This window comes from Mauremys reevesii, linkage group 1, assembly GCF_016161935.1.
Source record: "Mauremys reevesii isolate NIE-2019 linkage group 1, ASM1616193v1, whole genome shotgun sequence".
Classification (NCBI taxonomy): Eukaryota; Metazoa; Chordata; order Testudines; family Geoemydidae; genus Mauremys; species Mauremys reevesii.
In genome coordinates this window covers 290787081-290809727 of record NC_052623.1, presented here as the reverse complement: position 1 = coordinate 290809727, position 22647 = coordinate 290787081, and the positions used below count along the sequence as shown (strand labels likewise).

At 41.8% G+C, this 22647-nt stretch overlaps 1 protein-coding gene across 1 annotated transcript in view; it reads left to right on the top strand.

The window, feature by feature from the left end:
* NAV3 (neuron navigator 3) overlaps positions 1 to 22647 on the top strand; it is an 862925-nt gene that overhangs the window by 120995 nt on the left and 719283 nt on the right. Inside the window, exon 9 of the mRNA XM_039497831.1 lies at positions 14517 to 14656. The gene's annotated coding sequence lies outside the window, so the exon portion shown is untranslated. The remainder of the gene's footprint in view (positions 1 to 14516; positions 14657 to 22647) is intronic.

Genomic DNA, 22647 nt, shown 5'->3' with positions numbered 1-22647 from the left:
ACCAGCTAAATGGCCTGGTAAAGGACTTAAAAAGGAAGTGTCGGTTAAAGGAACAGGATGGTGGGGGTGGTTTGGTTCTCCTCTGATGGATATAGCAGGGAGCCAACCCCACTTTCTTATAGCACACTTTAACCCTCCTACGAGGGGGGTGGATGATAGGGTCCCAGCAATGGATTGGCTGGGGGGGGGACCTCTATGGAAAAAAAAGGGGAGCTGGCAGAAGACCCCCGGGTAATTAGGAAATGAACATGGAGTTGCCTGCACTGTACACTTTTATCTGCTGGGTAGTCCCAGACATCTAAAAATAAAGTTGTGGTCTGATTAAATCTGTATCAAGTGTCTCTTGCCCTGCTTCCAGTATAGCTGGACAATGAAATAAACCTTAACATCAGGTAAGTACTGCTAGGTGCGCACTTTTGAAAATCAGGCCACTTATTTAGAATGCCTACCATTAGGCACCTGCTTTTGAAAATCTTGACCATAAAGTTAATTATATTTAAGTGCTGTCTGGTATTTCAGTATAAAAACTTAAATCAATGCCCAGAGTTATCAAAGTATACTGCTGCATTTGGGACTGATTCCGGACATACTCAGGTCATGCTGGAGAGTGAGTGACTTAAGGTAGATAATTTAACATTGTAAAAGTGCTTGGGGATATCCTGGATGGCCTCTTGGGGAGGGCTGTTTTTTAATAAAAGTGATCTTCAACATAGGTTTTTGTGTATAAGTCTATTGCTTCTCCCAGTATGAGATCTTCAGAACAGTTTATAACCCTCTGCATTTACCCATCTCTTAATTTTCATTCTCCTCTTGCCAGGTTTCAATTGATTCCAGGATGATAAAATCTTTTTTCTGTGCTTGTATTTCTGGTTCCTTTCTTTTCTTTGTCAGGCTTCTTGCATTTATGTGTACAACACAAATGGAGTGCCCTCTGCATGACCTCCGTACCATTTTCTGAAGTCTTAAGCACTATTTCCTGGTGTCTTTTGCTCTCTAGACTTTACGGTATCTGTTTCACAGCCCAGTACTATTTCCTCCTGTCTACTGATTTGCTTGTTTTATTTGTTTCTTACGTCCTCTCTGGTTGCTATAAAACCCCATCCTCTCTTCTTTTCCTGTCGGAAATGGCCGTTGCTTGGGTTAGGTAATTAACTGCTGCCCACCAGATCTAAGGGCTGGAAACCAACTGGTGTTTTGAAGGTTCACACAGGTTGCAGGAAATAATTAGCCTTTGATGCCTCCCCAGTTCATCCAATGGCAAAACACTGAGGCCTGATGTACACCGTGTTATTTATTTCAGTGTCTAAAAGCACCTATTTATAAGCATTTCTAGGCACTTACACAGCATTCATAAAAAATATGTACAATGGCAAGGAAAGTGTGTTAGGGTAGGTCCATACTTACCGGCCGGGTCGACACGGAGAGTTCGACTTCTCGGAGTTCGAACTATCGCGTTTAATCTAGATGCGATAGTTCGAACTCCGGACGCGCTCCCGTCGACTCCGGAACTCCACCACCGCGAACGGCGGTGGCGGAGTCGACGGGGGAGCCGTGGACTTCGACCCCGTGGTGTCTGGACGGGTAAGTCAGTCGAACTAAGGTAGTTCGACTTCAGCTACGCTATTCATGTAGCTGAAGTCGCGTACCTTAGTTCTACACGCCCCCCTAGTGTAGACCAGGCCTTAGAATGATTTACACAAGAGGCCTTGCTGGATGTCAGACGTGACATTCCCTTAGTGATGTCCAAGCCAATGGTGGAAACAGCTGTCCTGCCAGGGTAGACAATGTTACCCAGGGTTCTTTCAACCCAAAGCTCTTGGTAACTTGTACTCTGTGCAAGGTGGTGTCAGGAAATAAATCAGGGGAAACACGGCCGTCCGACCGATAGATGGCTGGCACAAAGAGGACAACACAAGAGTGCTTTCACTTAAAGCTACACTTTACTTAGTCTCAAGCACTTACACACGTCTGCAACAGATTAGTAAAACACCCCCAACCCTGGATAATTACCAAAGCCAAGTATGGCTCTCGACTGAAACAGCGGCAGGCTTCCAGTGGCCAAATCTTCCGTCTGCCAGTGGGGACTGTGAGATGTATCCAGAGGGAGAGTCCAAAAAGAGTCCCCAAACAAGTCCAATTATCTCAAGCTTTTTCCCCTTATTTATACATTGGTAATAGAATGACACGTCCCTTAAAGAACATGTGTAAAGTAAGCAGTTCCAATGGGCAAGCAAGAGGCTCCTTCTGATTACTGATTAATCAGGTGTGGGTTTTTCCAGAGTTGGTAGCCTTGAGATCCCGATAGACATTCCTGAGGCACATCCTGCTCTTTTAAAATGCATATATCAGCAACTTCAACACAATTCTTGTCAGGAAGGACGCGGGGTCAAGCTGCCCTTTCTGTGGCACCCCAAAACTCCACCCCCCCTCCTGCCTTGGTCAAGCTGAGACTACTGAATGGCCAATTTACAGCTTGCTGACTAGGCTGCCTTTAACAATAAGCCATAGTGGTTTCAGGCACTTTACTGGTTTGCCAAAGTCTCCCCGTACAGACAACACCCCAGTAGCAAAGCAAGAAGCAGTCCTAGGTGGCTCCTCACCTGCATGGTGGCCCCTTGCCTCAGGCATGCCCACCGTGGCTAAGATTTTAGGACTGAAAGTAGTAGCAGCAAGGTGACACCCCAAGTTAAAAAGCTTGCATGGATGTAAGAGGCCTAGTTAGAACACAAGTTTGGGTGCTTAGAGGGTTTTCAAATCAGGAATTCTATGAGATTCCCCATGACGAATGGAACTTGCACACCTCTGAGGGCTACCTACTAGAATGGAAACCACATGTCCCATAAACAAGGTGTGAGTTGCTGTTTATGGTTGCTATGGCAAGACTTCCCAGATCCTGCCATGACACTTGTGTTCTCATGTCTAGTCCCAGATCCTCTTTAAAAATACCATCCCTGCTCAGAACCTTAGGTTCTGCTCTTCTCCTTTTCTATCTGTACTCCTCTTTCTTACAGTTTATATGCTCTTTTTCCTATTTTTCTTATTTCCTCATTTTTACTGCTACACCCTTCAATCTGCTCCCTCCTTTCCTAGCTCTTATGTCTAATTTTCACATATTTTGCTGACACACTAATTCCCTCTCATTCTTTCTATTTTCTTACCTCCTTCCACTTCCAAGAAATAGATTCCATTTTGTCCCTCTGTGCCCTGGCACAATTTGATACTCAGTCCTGATGCTGGTGAGGAGAAGCCTGGACAAGGGCCCAAGCTAAGTCAACAGAGTCCTGCATATGTTCTCAGTGTCTGAGCTGCCTGTAGGCTCACAACACACAGCCCTTTATGGAGTTAGTGAGAATCTCTGACTCTACTTGTGGAGGTTTTGAGGACTTGTGCGGATAGGAAGGCTCACCGTAGGCCAAGTTGGGAGAGTAAGCTGACAACATGTGATAGACTTGGTGTAGGATACATTTGCTCTTAGCCAATCTCAGTTGTTAATTTTGCCAGTTTAGCTGGTGAAATTTGCCTCACTAGGTGATAAGGCTGCTTCAGGACTTTGTAAGATTGATAGAGGCACTGGAGCAGGCTCTCAAAACCAGGACATACAAGGTGTTCGGGAGCACAGGCAACCCTAACCCAAGTGCCCTTTCCTGAAATATTAGGGCCAAGTTTTGGAAAAATTGTACACCAGGCAGGAACAGGATAATGAATAGAAAATGCAACAACAGACTCATCAAGGAAGGTACAAGAAAGGTGAGCGCCAGCTTAAGTTTTCAGTTATAAGTATAGTCCCTCCCCTGTGGTTTGGTTCCGTCTCCCTGGCGCTTGCTAATCAGAGTAACTTTTTCCTTACCTCATATGGGTTGGGTCCTTGGTTCATTGTTGCAGGACCTGGTGCCTCCACCTCTTTGTGCCTGGGACACAAGCAGTAATGGCCATTGGGAAAATAACTAATACTCCAATTTTTAACAAGGAGCCTGATCCCATGCCCAAGAAACAAAATACAATAATACAAATCCCCGCCAATAAAATCCAACACCAAAAAATAAATGCAACAAAGGGGTCCTTTACTGGGGACAGGCACTAGGGAAGGAAGGGATTAGTGTTAACTAAGAAATACTAAAACATTAATAATGCAACAATTTCCCCACCCCTAACCACTGTACCACAAAACCCACTGTACCAGCTCCCTCTCTGGCACCCACTGGAATGCCTAGAGTCCAGAGATGGGTGTAGCTGCAGTGCAAACATTGGCTGGCTTGGATGGAGCCCTCTTACAGCGTTTTCACCCTGAGTGGAAGCAGACTAACACGGCTACCCCCAATACTAGTCTAAATAAATGTAAGTCACAGCAAAACTATGTTTACGGCCACATTGTACCTGACAGGTACGGGCCTATTTTGGAGGTGGTGCAGAGCCACATCACCCCAGGCTCATAGAGGGTGCGCACACAACACCTTCCCTTAAGACGGGATATGAAACTAATCCCATGCAACATCTGGCTAGAGAAGAAAGAGGGGGTCAGTATGTGGTCTCACCTAGTCCCCTCTCCTTGATCGGTGCCACAAGGCGTGCTAGGAAGGAGCAGTCCCTGAATTCAAGAAACACTGTCATCTCTTCCAAGTAAAATATTCTGTTGCTTGTTATTGCTCTCAAACGTCAAAGATAGATCGAGGGGTTGAAAGTGTCAATATGTTATTAATTCTACAATAGCAAGTTCCTGGCACCAGTCATTCAGATAAAGCATTGTGATAAAGTGAAGCAGTTTAAAATAACAGCAAGTTCAAGGCAGATACAGTCCTTCAGTTGCAGTATCTTCAGGTGAAGAACTGAGATGAGATTGGTGAACTTTGATTGATCGTTTGTTAATCACACCAACAGGCTGAGCTGACACAACCGTCTGCCCTTACAAGGTACTGTGCTGCCATTCATTACTATCCTGTCAGTCACACTGACTTGTGCAAGGAGTGCTTTCAAGAAAAATTAAACCAACGCACGTAGCAGGTGGCACAGGTGCAGCTCATGTGAATTCTAGCCAAGCGCATTTCACGGGGGCCATGGAAACAGAAAGCACAAGTGCCCTGCTGGTGATTTCAAGCAGTTTGGGGAAGAAGAATTAGATTAAAGTGCAATTCTGGTCAGAAAAGCAACTCTTAAAAAGCACCATCTTGCTCTGCCTATGAGCTCTTTGTGGCATTGAGCCATAGCTGCTTACTTTATTGCTATTAGCATTGTGGGGCCAATATAGCTGTGAGATTGCAGGCTGCAGGGGCAGTCCTGTGTATCAGAGTCCTATGTGAAGCAACATAGGGACCCCATGCAACTTGTGTATGCCAGTGCCACGTTTCTCCCACCGCAGTGAACTTTCTCCTTCATTGGTTTATAAGGCTCAGTAGCCTCTGGTGACAACTCTGCCTACCCGGACTAGCAAATCTAGGCTTGGCTACACTTACAAATTTGCAGCGCTGCAGCAGGGTGTGAAAACATAGTAGTGGAGGGGAGGGCATTTCAACAGCTGTAGTGGCCAGCTCATGCTAGAGGATCACATGAGAAAGTGTGGATGGTGCTGTGCATGGCACTGTGTGCACATTTGTGATTGTGTAGGTCATAGGCCACCCTGGGTGGGTTGGATTCTGTTCTGCTGGATTCTGTTCTGCCTTGTGAACCATCAGGAAAACTCATCAGCTATAAATTCTTGTTGAAGGAGCTGTTGTGCAAGGAGCGTGTTGAAGGAGCTGTTGTGCAATTAAAATAGCTTGATTTACTTTGAGATCCCAGGTTGAATTTGCAGTACTGGCAGATCAAAAAAGCATATTTGGAGTTGCAAACTGACTGCACTTTATATGTGAGTTAGTGAGGGAGAATAAATATGGAACTCCACAATGTCATTTTTACAGTTACTTTCAGGGTATAGCCACACTTTAATGAATGTAAGCTAAACTTTTAAACAGCTTTTCACTTACTTGGAAGAATGTTTATTTGCTGCCATCATCTTGTTTTAGAAATATTTTTGATGCATTTTGAACCCTTTGCATAATAATAATAAAATGTTCCATAGCTCTGTGTGTGTGTAATTGTTAGTTCGTTTTCCTATTTTTATTCTACACAGCAATGCAGGAACTTTATTATGTCTTGCAGACTGCTAAACAAACAACAATTACGTGACCCACAGAGACCAATTAAAAATGGTTCTTGGCTGTTTACTCCCAACTTTTACACGGGGCAGCTTGAAAATTGTGCACCAGAATCTTAGCTATTCGTTGCCCCCAATATCCTTCATTTAACTTCAGCAAGCTGTCTGATCGCTGGGGGAGGATCAAGTGGTAACAGCAATTCTTTTCCATTAAGAAAATTTCCAACCCTACGTGAACCTATTCACAAAGGGAATTTATCTCTTCCCCCACCCTGATATAAGCCAGAAAGTGACTGCCATGCCCAAGGCTTCTATCATGTAAAGCTTTTGGCTACAAGGACCACAATGGGGAATTACAAACAGAAATAGATCTGTGAGTGGGACATGATGATGTGCAGCATCAGAGTGCAGAGGTGCAACAATAGGGAGATTATGGCACAGAGAGAGATTTGGATAGTTAATTGGGAAAGTGTTGCCATTTAGTTTTATAGCAATGGTGCTGAGAAATGTTCAGAGCCATTGTTAATGGGACAGCTTCCTGTTATGAAACAGTGATTCATAGAGGTGAGGACACAAAAGTTAGGTTTTAGAAGGTTGTGGTGAATCCCCTTCCGTAGATGGCAGAGGCTCAAAATTGTGTGACTAAATATACTCTTGTTCTCTTCCCACTATCCACCCTTGATTTGACCTCCCACTCCACCCATGGTGTTTTATGATGCATTTCTTGACTTTATGAACACATCTTCTCTTCTTTTTGTGTTTGGAATTGAAATACAATAAAAATGTTAGGGCCATATAATACTATGTGGTTCACACTGAAATTAGGGTTTATTTATGTGTTTTAGGAGGCTGAAAGCAGCCTCGGCATTTCAGGACACCAGTGTATGTTCTTATCACCACATTTTGGCTGATTTATAACTTGTCTAATAGTGTTGCGTACAAGGGGAAAATGGCATAACCTAAAGTATTTGGTATGGAACAAATGGCATAACCTAAAGTATGTGGAATGGGTCCATACCATTGGGGAAGGGTGGCACTTCAGGAGAATATCTGAATTGTAAGTTTAATGCCTAATACTAGGGGAGTTAACTGGCTACACGTACTTTGGCATGTGTCGGCTAAATCAGAGACAAAATACAAAAATCCTACCATTCAGGAACATTGTGGATTTGTGACAGTCTCTAAAAGATTGGGGTGCGTAAACCAATGATTAGTTAGTGAGACATTTCCCTCCCTGCCAGATAAAATTGTGCATGTTATTTAAAGGAAAATTCTACCTATTTTCCTTAATAAAGCATTCCAAAATTTCAAGAGAGTTTGGCAACATACTTCAAAACTTTATTGCTTCTGGATGAGCAAAAGGCCTGGAGTGGGTTTTTTCTGTTTATCACTGTCTCCTATATGAGACTATATGCACAACTGATTGGAAATTCTTATCCAGACTGAGGTTGCAGTATTTCATTGCACATGTAAAGCACTTCACGTACATGCTTTCAGGCTGCAATATGACAAGTTGCCTGTGTCGTACCGCAAACTAGCTGTGTTGGTGAATATTTTAGCTGACTTTCCATATGACATATCCCTGTAATCCCTGCTGATAAATATGCATTTTGCGCTGTATAATTATTTGCTCAATGTATCTTAATTATTTTAGGTTGGAAGCAATCAAGCAATAAGTAGAATGCTGCTTGGGCAAATTTTATGCACACCTCTTAGGCCCCTAGGTACACAATATTGAGTGCCTCTATTACACAGTCATACATATTATATACTATTGGCCTGTGTTTGTGACATTTTTGCTAAAAGCTGCCTGGCAGTAATAATACATTTTATAGCTGTCTTTTTGGATTATCAGCTGGGCCTGTCTGCGCTGTCCATTGATTCCTATAAGCATTAAATGTACTTCAGATAATACTATAGATTATAATCATTTTGGCAAATTGAACTTTCAGGAGACAAATTAATAGACTTAGACCAACATTTTTCAAAAGTTGCCTCTGACATGGCAAGTTGTGGGTGTCCAACTTGATATCTGGTACCTCAAGATAGGCACTTGAATTGAAGTACCCAAAATTAGAGGTCTCTACTGGGTTTTTTTCCACCTTCCTCTGAAGCATGGGGTATGAGCCACTTGCAGGTTTAAACCAGTGTACATGGCAGATTCTCTGTAACTTAAGTCTTTAAATCATGATTTGAGGACTTCAGTAACTCAGTCAGAGGTTAGGGGTCTATTACAGGAGTGGGTGGGTGAGGTTCTGTGGCCTGCAATGTGCAGCAGGTCAGACTAGATGATCTCGATGGTCCCTTCTGGCCTTAAAGTCTACGAGTCTATTTGTAAACTTTGGCCTTAGACTCCACTGTGTGAAATATGGCAGAATGAAGCTTCTTGTATTAATAAATCTAGCCCCATATCTGGGACTATCTATACTGGCTGGACACTGCAGGCCAGCACCTCAGAAATACAGTCAAACTACTCCCATAGGTAGAATCACTGACTGGGACTGGTGCGCATGAAAGGCACCTACTTTTCTTTGTTACGCACAGAGATTTTAATTTTAACCATTTATTTCTTCCAAACGGCAGCATCTGGCTCTTGAAACCTTTAAAAAAAAAAAGAGAGAGAGAGAGAGAGAGAGATGGTTGAGCATAGTATTGTGTGAATTGGAATAAAGCTTATTTACCTAGGAAATTAAAAACAAGTACACAAATGTGTAAAGCATGATCAAGTGCCATATGTGTGATTCTTAAATAGGTACTTGAATATTCAGAGGCAACCTATGAATGGGTTCCCTTATTATCAGATGCTGGGTTTTTTTATATGGCCGCAAGTATATTGTGGTTTTGAAGGGGCTGGTATAGATTGTTGTAGCAAATAGTCATTTAGTAATCATATACAGCCTACTCCTGATTATCCAAAACCCTATTATCCAAACCTCCGCATTAGCTAAATCCCTTCCTTGTCCCCAGACATGAGAGAGATGCTTCAGAGGGCATGTGTCTCTTACTGGGGGACAAGGAAGGGAATTGGTGAATGTGGCAGTTCAGATAACAGAGCAGAGGCCCTTGGCCAGGACTGTGAAGAGGAAAACCCTCTAGTCGTGGGGGAGGTGACCCTGCTGCTGAATAGCTCCTGCAGCTGTGCAGGGAGTGCACTGCCGCCCCGCTCTCACAGGTGTGAGGGATTGGGACCATGACAGGGCTGTGCTCTGCCCCACCAGGACTGCAACTTTCCTTGTACCTCATGCCTGAGGCATTGGGTGTCACCGGCCCTGTGGCAGCCCAGGGAGCCCTCTGCAGCCCCACCATGATGAGAGTGAGTTCGCAGGACAGAGCAGAGACCTTAGGCCAGCACTGAGAGGAAGAGGAGTCGTCCCTGACTAGGGGGGAGGCCATCCTGCTGCTGAATGGCTCCTAACCTTTAGATTGTCCAAACTCCTGATTAGCCAAATAAAATCTCTCTCTCCCATGCTATAGGGACAATCGGGAGTATGCTGTATAGCCCATGTTCTTGCTTGTTTGCTTTATTTGACCTAGTCCAGCAGTAAGCTGAGTTTCCTGCTTCATAACTGCCATTTAGGCTGGGATTTTCAAAGGAGCCCAAGGGAGTGAGGCACCCAACTGCCATTTGGTTTTCATTGGCATTTGGGTAACTCCCTTAGGCTTCTTTATGTTTTGGGCCATAAGCATTCATGAAGCAGGCACTGCACAGGATGCTTATTTTGCTCTTTTTAGAGTTGATTTGCCTTAGGTAAATAATAATTACTAAATATTTGTATCACCATAGCAACCATAGGCCCCAACTGAGATCAGGGCCTAGTGTTAGGCACAAACATCTAGCGAGAGACAGTCCCTGCTCTGAAAAGCTGACAATCTAAACAAGCAAGACAGACAAAGGAAGCTTTATCATTCTCATTACACAGATGGAAATGGAGACAAAGGAATTAATAGAGCTTTTCAGTGGCCCAAAGAGTGCCCAACTCTCATTGCAAATCAGTACCTTTTAAAAATCTCCCCGTAAATGACTTGTGCAAGGTCATACAGGAAATGTGTAGGAGAGCTGGGAACTGAACACAGACTGCCTGCATCCCACTCCATTTATGTCTTTCTGTATAGTTTAAAAGGAATGTGTTGCCTTATTTATACCTGGCTGGAGTGTTTTAGTGAATGCAAAAGAAATTGACATTTTATAGCTGGTAAATTGTATGATAATAACCAAGCTATTATGCGGTGCTTTTCCTTAGTAGGTTTCAAAGCACTTTGCAAAGTAAAGCAGAATCATAATCTTCTTTTACAGATGGGGAAACTGAGGCACATGATAGTGAAGAGGTGCCTGTGGTCAGCCAGCAGGCCCGTGGCTGAGTCAGGACTAGAACCCAGGTGTCCTGAGTCCCAGTCCAGTGTTCTGTCCACTAAGCCCACTGCCTATGGAAGAATGTGGGAAACTCATGGGGTTACTCTCCAGTAATTGTCTTGTCAATTTTCAGATTTTTTTTAAATGCAACTATGCGATCAGTGGCATGATGCTACAATCATTTTAGTGAAGGGAAGGGCTCCCATATTTAGATTAGGCTTTCGCTGGCCTGAGAACATTTGTAGATTTAATCATAGATGGGAAGTAGGTTTAATGATGGATAGGGCCCTACTAAATTCACGGTCCATTTTGGTCAATTTCACGGTCATAGGATTTTTAAAATAATAAATTTCATGATTTCAGCTACTTAAATCTGAAATTTCACAGTGTTGTAATTGTAGGGGTCTGATCCAAAAAGGAGTTTGGGAGGATCACAAAGGTTATTATAGGGGGTTACGATACTGCTACTCTTATTCTACACTGCTGCTGGCGGTGACACTGCCTTCAGAGCTGGGCAGCTGGAGAGTGGCGGCTGCTGGCTGGGAGCCCAGCTCTGAAGGCAGAGCTGCCACCAGCTGTACCACAGAAGTAAGAATGGCATGGTATGGTATTGCCACCCTTACTTCTGTGTTGCTCCCTTCAGAACTGGGCCCTCAGTTAGCAGCTGCCACTCTCCAGGCACCCAGCTCTGAAGGCAGCAGCGCAAAAGGAAGGGTGGCATGGCATAGTATAGTATGGTATTGCTACCCTTACTTTTGCACTGCTGGTGGTGGGGCGCCGCCTTCAGAGCTGGGCACCCGACCACCAGCCTCTGCTCTCTGGCCACCCAGCTCTGAAGGCAGCACAGAAGTAAGGGTGGCAATACCGTTACCCCCTAAAATAACCTTGTGACTCCCCTGCAACTCCCTTTTGGGTCAGGACCCCCAATTTGAAAAAAGCTGATCTCCTCCATGAAATCTGTATAGTATAGGGTAAAAGCACGGAAGAGACCAGATTTCACGGAGGGAGACCAGATTTCACAGTCCGTGGTGTGTTTTTCATGACTGTGAATTTGATAGGGCCCTAATCATGGAAGAGAGGTTTAATGCCAGTGTCCATAGGTGGTTTAACACATTACAAATGTATAAAAAAGTGAGTGGTTTTGTGTGAATAAAAAAGATTTAATGACTCTATTTCCTCCTTCAGATGTCTAAGCTTTCTTGCACTTTTCTGAATTATCCCTTTAGGAATCTGTGTCTGATAGGGAGGAGAGGGTGTGGGTATGGGTATGTATAGTTATGTGCATCTCTGTTCCTTCTACTACACCTATGTCAGGCTTTTCTGATTGATGCACTCTGTTTTGTGAGTTGGGGCCATATATCCTTATGGTTTTAAGAAAGCTTTCCATTTTCATTTATTCCATCCCTCTTTCCTTTGTCTGCCTCCCACTGTGTAGGTCCTCTGAACTAATAACCTAAGTGACAACCAGTGGTAATAATGAGGCTGCAGACTTCTTTATAATTGAACACTGTCAATGCTGTACATTAAGTCTGCAGTGTGTGTGCTGGCTAATTAAACCAAGCCACTATAATTTTTTCTCGCTGTGGTGTTCTCCCCACTTCCACAACATGGCATTTGTTCAAATAGTCAGTCCCTTATTTTATATGCTGAGGTGCAGGAATGAGTTGCGAAGTGCTGCTGTAGTTATCTGCTTGGCTGGTGACACATTACAGGCCCACCAGCTGTAGAGAACTGAAGGACCAGGTCAGGGTTGGAGAGTGTTGTTGATTATGTACCTAAAGACAGAGATGCAGTTCTGCTAAAACTATAGATTCTGTCCATTCAGATTTCACGCATCTCGAATGCCTAATGCCAGTCTGCATATGAATAGTTGTATGTAGACATAATTTAAAAAAAATCAGGGAGTATAGTGCACATAACTGGGAGTCAGGAGACTTGGGTCCAATTAATTCCCTGGTTGTCTTCTGACCTGCTATGTAACGTTGGACAAATCACTTTACCAGTCTGTGATTTTGTTTCTCCTCCCATCATCTGTCTGTTTTGTGTATTTACGCTACAAGAAATTTGGGCAGGGATTTTTTCATTTATGTTGTGTTTAAACAGCGTCTAGTGCAGTGGGGTTCCTCTCTGTGCATCTAGGCATGGCTGTCATTCAAATAACTTACAGCAAAAATAAATCTGAATGATTTAAATTGGAGCTGGAAAAATATTGATTAGAAATATCCAGTTCATCTCTCAGCCAATGCAAGATTTTCTTCATCAATACATATTCTAGTGCTTTTTTTCTAATGTGTAGTATAAACACTTGCAAGCAAAAGAGTTTGCTCCTGTTACCTGGGGAGATTATTTGATAGTCACTTTCAGGAAGCTTTCAAAGTAAGTATTTCCTCTTACTTTCATCTCAAGTATTCTAGTTAAATCCCACCCCTCCTCCCTTTTTAAATTTATCAGAGGTAATTGGTTCACCTCCTATTTTACTATTTCACAGTATCAGTGGATGTCAAATACTACCTGGTCTCCAGAGAGGCACCTTTGCAAAATTTAGGATTTTAGACCTAAATATATAGAGAAGAGAATTCCTGGACCTAGAATTAATGGAGGAGCCTTGCCGTTGTATATAGAAAGCAGTAGTGCTTGGAGCACAGGCCTGGGAGCTGAAGACTCCAGAGTTCTGGTCTCAATGATGGCCGAGTCACTTCACCCTCAGCATGGATGGGCGTCAACTCTAATGATCTACCCTTCTATGGGTTTTATATAGCCCCCATCACTATACCACACAGTCCTTAATGTGTTTATCCTCCCAACACCCCGGGAGGACGGGCAGTAGCATTGTCACCCTTTTACAGGTAAGAAACGGAGTGGCTAAGTGACTTGCCCAAGTCGCAGAAGAAGTCTGTGGTGGAACAGGAGTTGAACACAGGTCTCCCACGGACCAGGCTAGCACTGTAACCACTGGACAAGTCTTCCTTTCATCCTTTTTGTGCTCTGTTTCCCACACTGCTTTGGAGGTGAGAAAAGGAGGTGCAGTAATTCAAAAGCCCACTAATACATAGCTCTGATATAGTGTTTTTCATCAGTAGTTCTCATAGGCCTTTACAAAGGAGGTCATATCATTATCCCCATTTTACAAATGAGGAAATCGAGGCGAAGACAGGTGGTGACTTGTCCAAGGTCACCCACCCAGCCAGTGCCTGAGCTGGGAATAGATCCCAAGTCTCCTGAGTCCAAGTCCAGTGCTCAGAGTGATATAATTGAGTTCCAGGGGTTTTTATTATGTGTTTTATGACTTCACCCATTTGTGAAGAAGCGAAAAGTGTCTGCTTGTTTGGTGGGTTTAGGGACTATGTGTTGACTTGTTTTGTTTTAATCTGAAGCTATTGTTGGTGAAGGAAGCTTATATTGTTCTTCACTGGGAATCTGCTGCTATTTTTTGTTGCTGTAAGATGCTTTTTATTTCTATAATATACAGATACCTAGACATCCCACCTTAATACTATGACACTAATATTTTGATTTAAAAAAACAGGCCCCTAAATCATCAATATTGTGCATGGAAATGATTTTCACTCTTTTCCTGAGACTTTTCATATTGTAATGTCTTTCTCTACAGGGTCTGATAATGCAATGTGCAATATTTCTTCATGATATCTGAAAAAGCATTAAAATGTAAATTAGAATAACTGAGTGCAATACAGTAAAGCTCATTGCAATAGGTTAATAGACAGCATTTGTGCAGGTTCTGAATAAAAGGTTATGTTCACTTCCAATAAATGTGTACAACTTGTTTCTGTTGATTGACAATACACACTAGAACCTCAGGAATAATACACAGCTATTAGAATTTTCTTCAGGATATAAACATCTTAAAACAAACAAACCTGGACCTTGATGTTATGTAACCTGAAACATTTCTTCCTATGTCCCCCCTTCCCCCGCCTCCCATCTCCCCTACTTAAAGATAAGGAAGGAAAAGCTTCATGGGAGTTTTTAAAAATATAGAAGCTGCTTCTTTTAAGGTAACATTCTGCTTCTTTCCAGCATCAAAATATAGTTGACTGTGGAAGCTCCAGAGTAACACCTTCAAGGTGCAACAGCGCACAGCTTTGAAACTGACAAGTTGAAGCTTTGATTTGTATTCTTCTGACAGCCTGGGTCCTTCAGATGCTCCTTTTAAAGTGGTAAGCAAGAAAATCATAATTGTGTTTATATATATGATTGTGTGGCTGATATGGTGCTATTCAGGGGGAAATAATACAGTTAAAAGGTCTAAACAACTACCAAATGTACTGGCAAATACATCTGACGAACTGGGTATTCACCCACGAAAGTTCATGCTCCAATACGTCAGTTAGTCTATAAGGTACCACAGGACTCTTTGCTGCTTTGGCAAATACTGTTGCTTAATGGAGGTGGGTATTTTTAATGACAGGTCAAACATAACGATTCTGGAAAGCTGTGGATAGTTTAATGTAGTCTCTTAAGACAATGGGTTGCCTGTTAGGGAGTGATCTGTAGTACAAGTTTCAACGCATGTGTTATCTAATACCTGTGCTTCTGAGTTTCAAGGGACACTGAGCTGAGGTTCTTATTTTGTTGATATGTGATGTGAGAGAATCATAACGTTTCAGTTAAGCTGTGTTTTTAACTCCAGCTCTCATTCTGCCTCTTGTTTTTCACACACATATAAACTTTGTAATATGGCCTGCATGGAAGAAGTATGAAAACTATAGTATTGCCAATCCCAGGCATTCAAAAATCATGAGTCAGGTCCCCATATATCATGAGATTGGGTTAAAAAAATCATGAGAAATTTAAAGAAATAATACATTTGGGGTTCTTTGTATTTGTCTTTTGGTGTTTGAGCCTTGAGAGCATACTTCGGTCACGTTTTTGAGGTTTTTTTCAACAGTCCCAAGGATCTCCTTTTTTAAATGAAGCTGAGCATTTCATGCAATTATAGAACTGAGGGACTTTAAAGAAAAACAGCGAATATCATGAAACTTGTGATAAAATCCCAAGAGTGGGCAATACGGAAACTAACTCCAGGATCAAATCATTTTATACAACTATGCCCACTGACATCTATTTTACCTTGGTCCTAAAAGTCTGAGAAAACCTTTTTTTACTCTGGAGTAACTAAGGTCTGGATTTTTTCAGTAATTTGACTCCGTAGATTCAAGCAGAAAACTAGGTTTATGAGGCAGTTCCTCTCGTCTAGCCATAGTGTGCATATCACAAGATTTGTGTGTTGGGACAAAGGTAACTTTCAACCACTTTTTTCAGTCCCCAAACCCTGGGGCCAGTGTGCACTGGTTGGGGCTAGAGGCTGGTGTAACTAAGACCAGCTGCCCCCCATCCCCGAACGGCTATGCTAGTGGCCAGGATCCTTTGGCATGTAGTTGTGCCCTGGCCACACCCAATTCTTCATAACATACCCCCAGAACTGTCAGTGGGGTGGGATAGTGGAACAAGAGCCATTGTATCCACTCTAAACCACCAGAGGAATCTCCCCCCACTACCAGTGTTAGGGGGAATCCTCAAGAGACTGGTTAATTTGGGTTTAGTGCTACTAAGTCACACAGAGCAGCCAGATACAGTGTTCTCCATACCATACTTAAAGGTGTGGCAACCAAATAGGAGTGCAACTATAGTCCTGGATTAGGGTGGCCAGATGACCCGATTTTTGGGACTTTTTCTTATATACGCTTCTATTACCCTCCACTCCCACCCTGATTTTTCACATTTGCTGTCTGGTTACCCTATCCTGGAAAGAGCTGGAGGCAAACTGACAGCACTTCAAAACAGGTCAGGTTAGTTTATTAAAAACCCATTTTGTAATGTAGATGTTGTTTTTAATGCCGTTTCAGATGTAAGCCTGTGGGCTCTTTCAGATATATTCAGAATTTTAGGAAAGATCATCTGCCTGGATGTAACCCTGAAATACTGCCCTTTTGTTGATCAGAACTTGTGTATGTTACGTTTATACTTTTCTCTTCTGGAGAAATGACAGTTTAAAAACAAACAAACAAAAAAACCCCTTGTGCTTGGAAAAGCTACTCATCTTGAACACTTTCCTTTTCTTGCTCCCTAGTTTAGATCAATGGAATGCTGGAAATACTTGATTTGTTTCACTCTCTAGTCGAGTTTCCCATACCCCAAAGAGTGATGATTTCATTTATTGTGCGGCATGTAGTACACCTTTGAAGCCACATACACTTTAGGAACTTTTATGACCTTTGTTAAACTCCTTTTTAAAATATACAAATACAATAAAATTATATGGGGAGCTATTTTGAACATGTAATCTACTTCAGGTTAAACTTTCTAGAGATTTTTTCCATGGTGGAATTAACATTAAGGATTTATTTTTTTTATTAATATAGAAAAATAAAACCCCGCTGTGTTTGTGAATATATATGTGCTCTGTTTCTTTTTAATTGATTTGGGACTTTTCTTTCACTACTTCATGGAAAATCGTGAGTGTCTCTACGGTCACTAGATGGAGGAGTGTGCTACAGCTGATTTTTGCTGCCTTTAGCTTTCTGATGAGAGACATGTGGGTGATCTTTAGTCATTCACCCTGGACAGCTCATCAGGTTACTGTTTTGAATGCATTGTTCCACTGATGAGACTGGCATTCCATAGACAATTTTAAGGCACTATTCACCAGAAGATGAATCTACTCCAGTGCTGAAGTTACCTGGGAGTGGTTTTATTGTGTTGGGAAATGTGACTGCAATTGTCAAGATGTGTATACATCACAAAAACCTGATTTTTGGCAGTTCTGGGTACAAATGGCACCCTGATAACAGCACGTAGATTGTGATACATGCCATAATAAAAGTGTCTGGCACTAGGCAAAATGAAACCTCAACGAAATATTTGGAATAGTGAAGTACGTATGCATGTTTCCTAGGAGGGCTTTCCTTTACATTTGGATGAATTAGCTACAGAACTGTGGGGCAAATATAAATAACTAGGTAGTGCAGGTGATGTGTATTAAGGTTGCCCCATTTAAGACCTTTTCCATTATAAGACCCTATTTTCAAATCATAGACTTTAAGGCCAGAAGGGACCATCATGATCAGCTATTCTGACCTCCTGCACGTTCCGGGCCACAGAACCTCACCCACCCGCTCCTGTAATAGACCCATAACCTCTGGCTGAGTTTATTAAAGTCCTCAAATCATGATTGAGAGACTTCAAGTGACAGAGAATTCACCATTTACCTTAGTTAAACCAGCAAGTGACCTGTGCCCCATGCTGCAGAAGAACACACACACACACACACACACACACACACACACACACACACACACACACACACACACACACACACACACACACACACACACACACCCCGCGAAACCCTAGGGTCTCCGCCAATCTGACCTGGGGGGAAATTCCTTCCCAACCCCAAATATGGCCATCAATAAGACCATGAGTGTCTCAGCAAGACCCACCAGCCAGACACCTGGGAAAGAATTCATTGTAGTAACTCAGTCTGCCCCCATCTAGTGTGCCATCTCTGGCTATTGGAGATAGTCACTACTAGCAGTCACAGATCAGCTATGTACCATTGTAGGCAGTCTCATCATATCATCCCCTCCATAAACTTATCAAGCTCAGTCTTGAAGCCAGTTAAGTTTTTTCCTCCCACTGCTCCCATTGGAAGGCTGTTCCAGAACTTTACTCCTCTGATGGTTAGAAACCTTCTTCTAATTTGAAGCCTAAACTTATTGATGGCCAGTTTATATCCATTTGTTCTTGTGCCAACTCTGGCCATTAACTTAAATAACTCCTCTCCCTCTCATCTCCCTCCCTGGTGCTTATCCCTCTGACATATTTATAGAGAGCGATCTCCCCTCAGACTTCATTTGGTTAGGCTAAACAAGCCACAGTCCTTAAGTCTCCTCTCGTAAGACAGGTTCTCCATTTGGATGATCATCCAAATAGCCCTTCTCTGCACCTGTTCCAGTCTGAGTTCATCTTTCTTAAACATGGGAGACAGGAATTGCACACAGTATTCCAGATGAGGGCTTACCAGTGCCTTGTCTAATGGTAATAATATTTCCCTAGCTTACTGGAAATATCTTGCCTGATGCATTTTAAGGATTGCATTAGCCTTTTTCACGGCTGCATCACATTGGTGATTCATAGTTGTCCTGTGATTGACCAATACAGCCAGGACTTTCTCTTCCTCTCTCTTCCAACTGATATGTCCCCAGCTTATAACTAAAATTCTTGTTGTTGTTGGTCCCTTAGTGCATGAGCTTGCATTTTGCACTATTCATTTAACCCCATTTCTATTACTTCAGTTTTCAAGGTCATCCAAATCTTCTTGTGCAATGTTCAATCCTCCATATTGGCAATACCTCCCAACTTAGTGTATTTTATCCCAATTACTGTTTACCTCTATGTCCTTTACTACTTTCTCTTTCAAAATTAGTTCCAAGACATTGCATACAGCTGAGGAAAAACTAATGGGCCTGTAGTTTCCTGGATCACTTTTTTTTTCTTCCTTTCTTAAAGATAGGTACTATATTAGGAATTCTCCAGTCATAGATGGATTCATTAAAAATCCTTGCTATTGGGTTCACAATTGTTGTGCCAGTTCCTTTAATGTTCTTGGATGGAGATTATCTGGACCCTTTGATTTGGTCCCATTAAGATGTTTAAATTTAACTTCCACCTTGGCTATGGTAACTTCCAAATCATCATTTCCATTAGCCACCCTGCAACTACCCATAAGCGCCTCATTACCTTATTAAAAACTGACGCAAATAATAACTGAGGCCATGCCTAGATTATCTTTAATCTCCACCCCATCCTCACTGTTTAGTGGTCCCACTTCTTTCCTTGTTTTCATTTTATTTATATGGCTATATACTTAAAACTTGCTTAAAACTTTGCCAAACTTTAGCTGTTTGTTTGGGTTGAAATTTTCTGTGCTGGGTATGTGTCTCAGACTGGTGTTTGTGTGGGGTTTTTTTTTTTTTTTTTTTTAATGAAATTTCTAGCAAAAATTGTTTGGCCATTTGCCAGAATGAGGTTAGGGAAAATATGTTGTCTATATTAAAATCTCACAGCTACCTCATTCAGAAGCTCTAGCACCTCCTTGTTTTATATCAGGTACTTGAAATTGGTAGGGGGCGTTGTCTTAGTGTAGAAATGTGGCTTTACTGTTCTTGTGAAAATTCATTCAAATCTGACCATGATATGAGTTTGGGAGGTTTGGGAACAAATTGATGAATTAAACAGTAATAAGTCACCAGGACCAGATGGTATTCACCCAAGAGTTCTGAAGGAACTCAAATGTGAAATTGCAGAACCACTAACTGTAGTTAGTAACCTATCATTTAAATCAGCTTCTGTACCAAATGACAGGAGGATAGCTAATGTGAGGCTAATTTTTGAAAATGGCCCCAGAGGTGATCCCAGCAGTCACAGGCTGGTAAGCCTGACTTCAGTACCTGGCAAGCTGGTTGAAACTATAGTAAAGAATAAAATTGTCAGACACATAGATGAACATAATTTGTTGAGGAAAAGTCAGCATGGTTTTTGTAAAGAAAAATCATGCCTCACCAATCTGCAAGAATTCTTTGAGGGGGTCCACAAGCATGTGGACAAGAGGGATCTGTCGAATATAGTGTACTTAGATTTTCAGAAAGCCTTGACAAGATCCCTCACCAAAGGCTCTTAATCAAAGTAAGCTCTCATGGGATAAGAGGGAACGTCCTCTCATGGACTAATAACTGCTTAAAAGATAGGAAACAAAGGGTAGGAATAAATGGTCAGTTTTCATAATGAAAAGAGGAAAATAGTGGTATCGCCCAGAGGTCTGGATGGGGACCAGTGCTGTTCAACATATTCATAAATCAATGGTGTGCCCACATCTTGAATACTGTGTGCAGATGTGGTCGCCCCACCTCAAAAAAGATATATTGGAATTGGAAAAGGTTCAGAAAAGGGCAACAAAAGTTATTGGGGGCATGGAACATATCTGAGGAGAGATAAATAAAACTGGTATTTTTCAGCTTGGAAAAGAGACAACTAAGGGGGCATATGATAGAGGTCTATAAAATCATGACAGATGTGGAGAAAGTAAATAAGGAAGTGTTGTTATTTACTCTTTCTCATAACAGAAGAACTAAGGGGCTCAAAATTAATAGGCAGCAGGTTTAAAACAAACAAAAGGAAGTATTTCTTCACACAACGCATAGTCAACCTGTGGAACTCCTTGCCAGAGGATGTTGTGAAGGCCAAGACTACAACAGGGTTAAAGAAAGAACTAGATAAGTTCATGGAGGATAGGTCCATCACTGGCTATTAGCTGAGATGGGCAGAGATGGTGTCCCTAGCCTCTGTTTGCTAGAAGCTGGGATTGGGTGACAGGGGATGGATCTCTTATGTTATGTTCTTATGTTCTCTGAAAATCTAAGTTCACACATGTTCAGTGGTGTAGCTGGTTGAAACTCAGAATTTCTGTTCTGCAGGAAATTCCAGTTTGGAATGAAAACAGTAAATCTGGAAATTTTAATGTGAAATGAAATATTTGAAAACTTTTTTTGTTTTGTGTCAATCAAAATGTTTTGTTGTGGTAAAATTGAAATGTTTAGTTCACATTTTGATTTTTTATTTTATATTAAATTATGACTTTCAATATAAACTAAGCTAAACTTTCGAATGAAAAGTAATTTTGAAATGTAATATCAAAATGCTGTGCTCTGATAAGGTTGAAATTTTTTTAATTCCAATTACACTTTGCTACAATTTTTTTAAACAACATTTTGTTGAAATTGACACATTTTTGTGGAAAGTTTTTTGTTTTCAATTAAATGGCAATTTTTTGATGGAATATTGTTTCACTGGAAATTTTTCGACTACTTCTATTCAGTAGAGACTTGTTAGTTTGTCAGATAAGACGCAGAAGAGTTTATCTGCACTTGAGCCTGTTCCATCCCAGGTCTGCAGGGCTGAGATAAATTTTCCCTGCTCCTTCTGGCAGCCAGGGGTGGTGGTGGCACTAGGAATTGAGTTTGGGGGCAGAGAGAGGGAAGATTTTTGGTGAGACCTTAGAAATCAGCACTCTGTCTACTTTGCATGGATGCTAATGGTCCTATGAAGCTCTTCATAAACATTGGTTTTGTGTAAGAGTCCTGAATTTTCTAACTTACTTATATGGCTCTCATCACCATAGTAACCGAGTGCCTCCTTAGTTAGAAAGTTCTTTCCTCACTCCATACTGTTGTGCAGTGTTCCAAAAGTTGCTTGCCTATGGCCATCCATCCAATCGTCAGTGGTGTAGGCATCTAGATTGCTAAGCACTTCGTGATGAAAGGCTTTAAAAACCATCAAATATGATTGAAATTGGCCAATGTGGGCAAGTTGGACTGATTTTTGCCCTCCTATCTCCTTTTTTAACATCTTGAAAAAATTAGGTGTGCAAATTAAAGTTTCTTCCGGTTACCTGAGCTCTGACTTATGCTGTGAGCACTTGAGGCCTGTCCAGCTGAAGTCAGTAGGCAAATTGACCTCAATGGGAGTTTGATCAGTTCTTACTTAGCAGATTGCCAAAGCCCTAATTGAATTTGATAGCATCAGTAGTGCCTTGTTTTCACTTAGATTAATGAATAATATCTCTTTCCTTCATTTTATTCTAGCATAAAATAAAATAAATCTGAGAGTCCAGAAATCTTTTTGACACAACATGGAATATGCAAAGGGATGCAGTCAGTTTCATAAGCGACTCTCCTGTTTGCAAATGCATTACTTACTATTGTTAAGCTAAATCCTAAGATAACTATAATTGAAATCGGTTAGAGGAACTGAGGTCTAGTTATTGGGTACCGGATGATGAGTCAGCTATTGGTTCTATTCCTGGCTCTGCTACCAACCAGCTGTGTGACCTTCTGGAAGACACTTCGCTTTTGTGTAGATAAAACACAGAGATATTTTTTTCTCTAATAATAATACTCTGTCGTTCCATAGTACTTTTCACCTCTACATCCCAAAGCACTTTACAAAGAAAGGTATCACTTACCCCATTTTTCAGATAGCAAAGCTGAGGCACAAACACCTAAAATATGTTTAAAAACCAGAAATCCTGAGGTTGTCACAGTTTTTTTTAAAAATCAATCCTTACGCAGGCCAGCCCCTACTGCAGTCA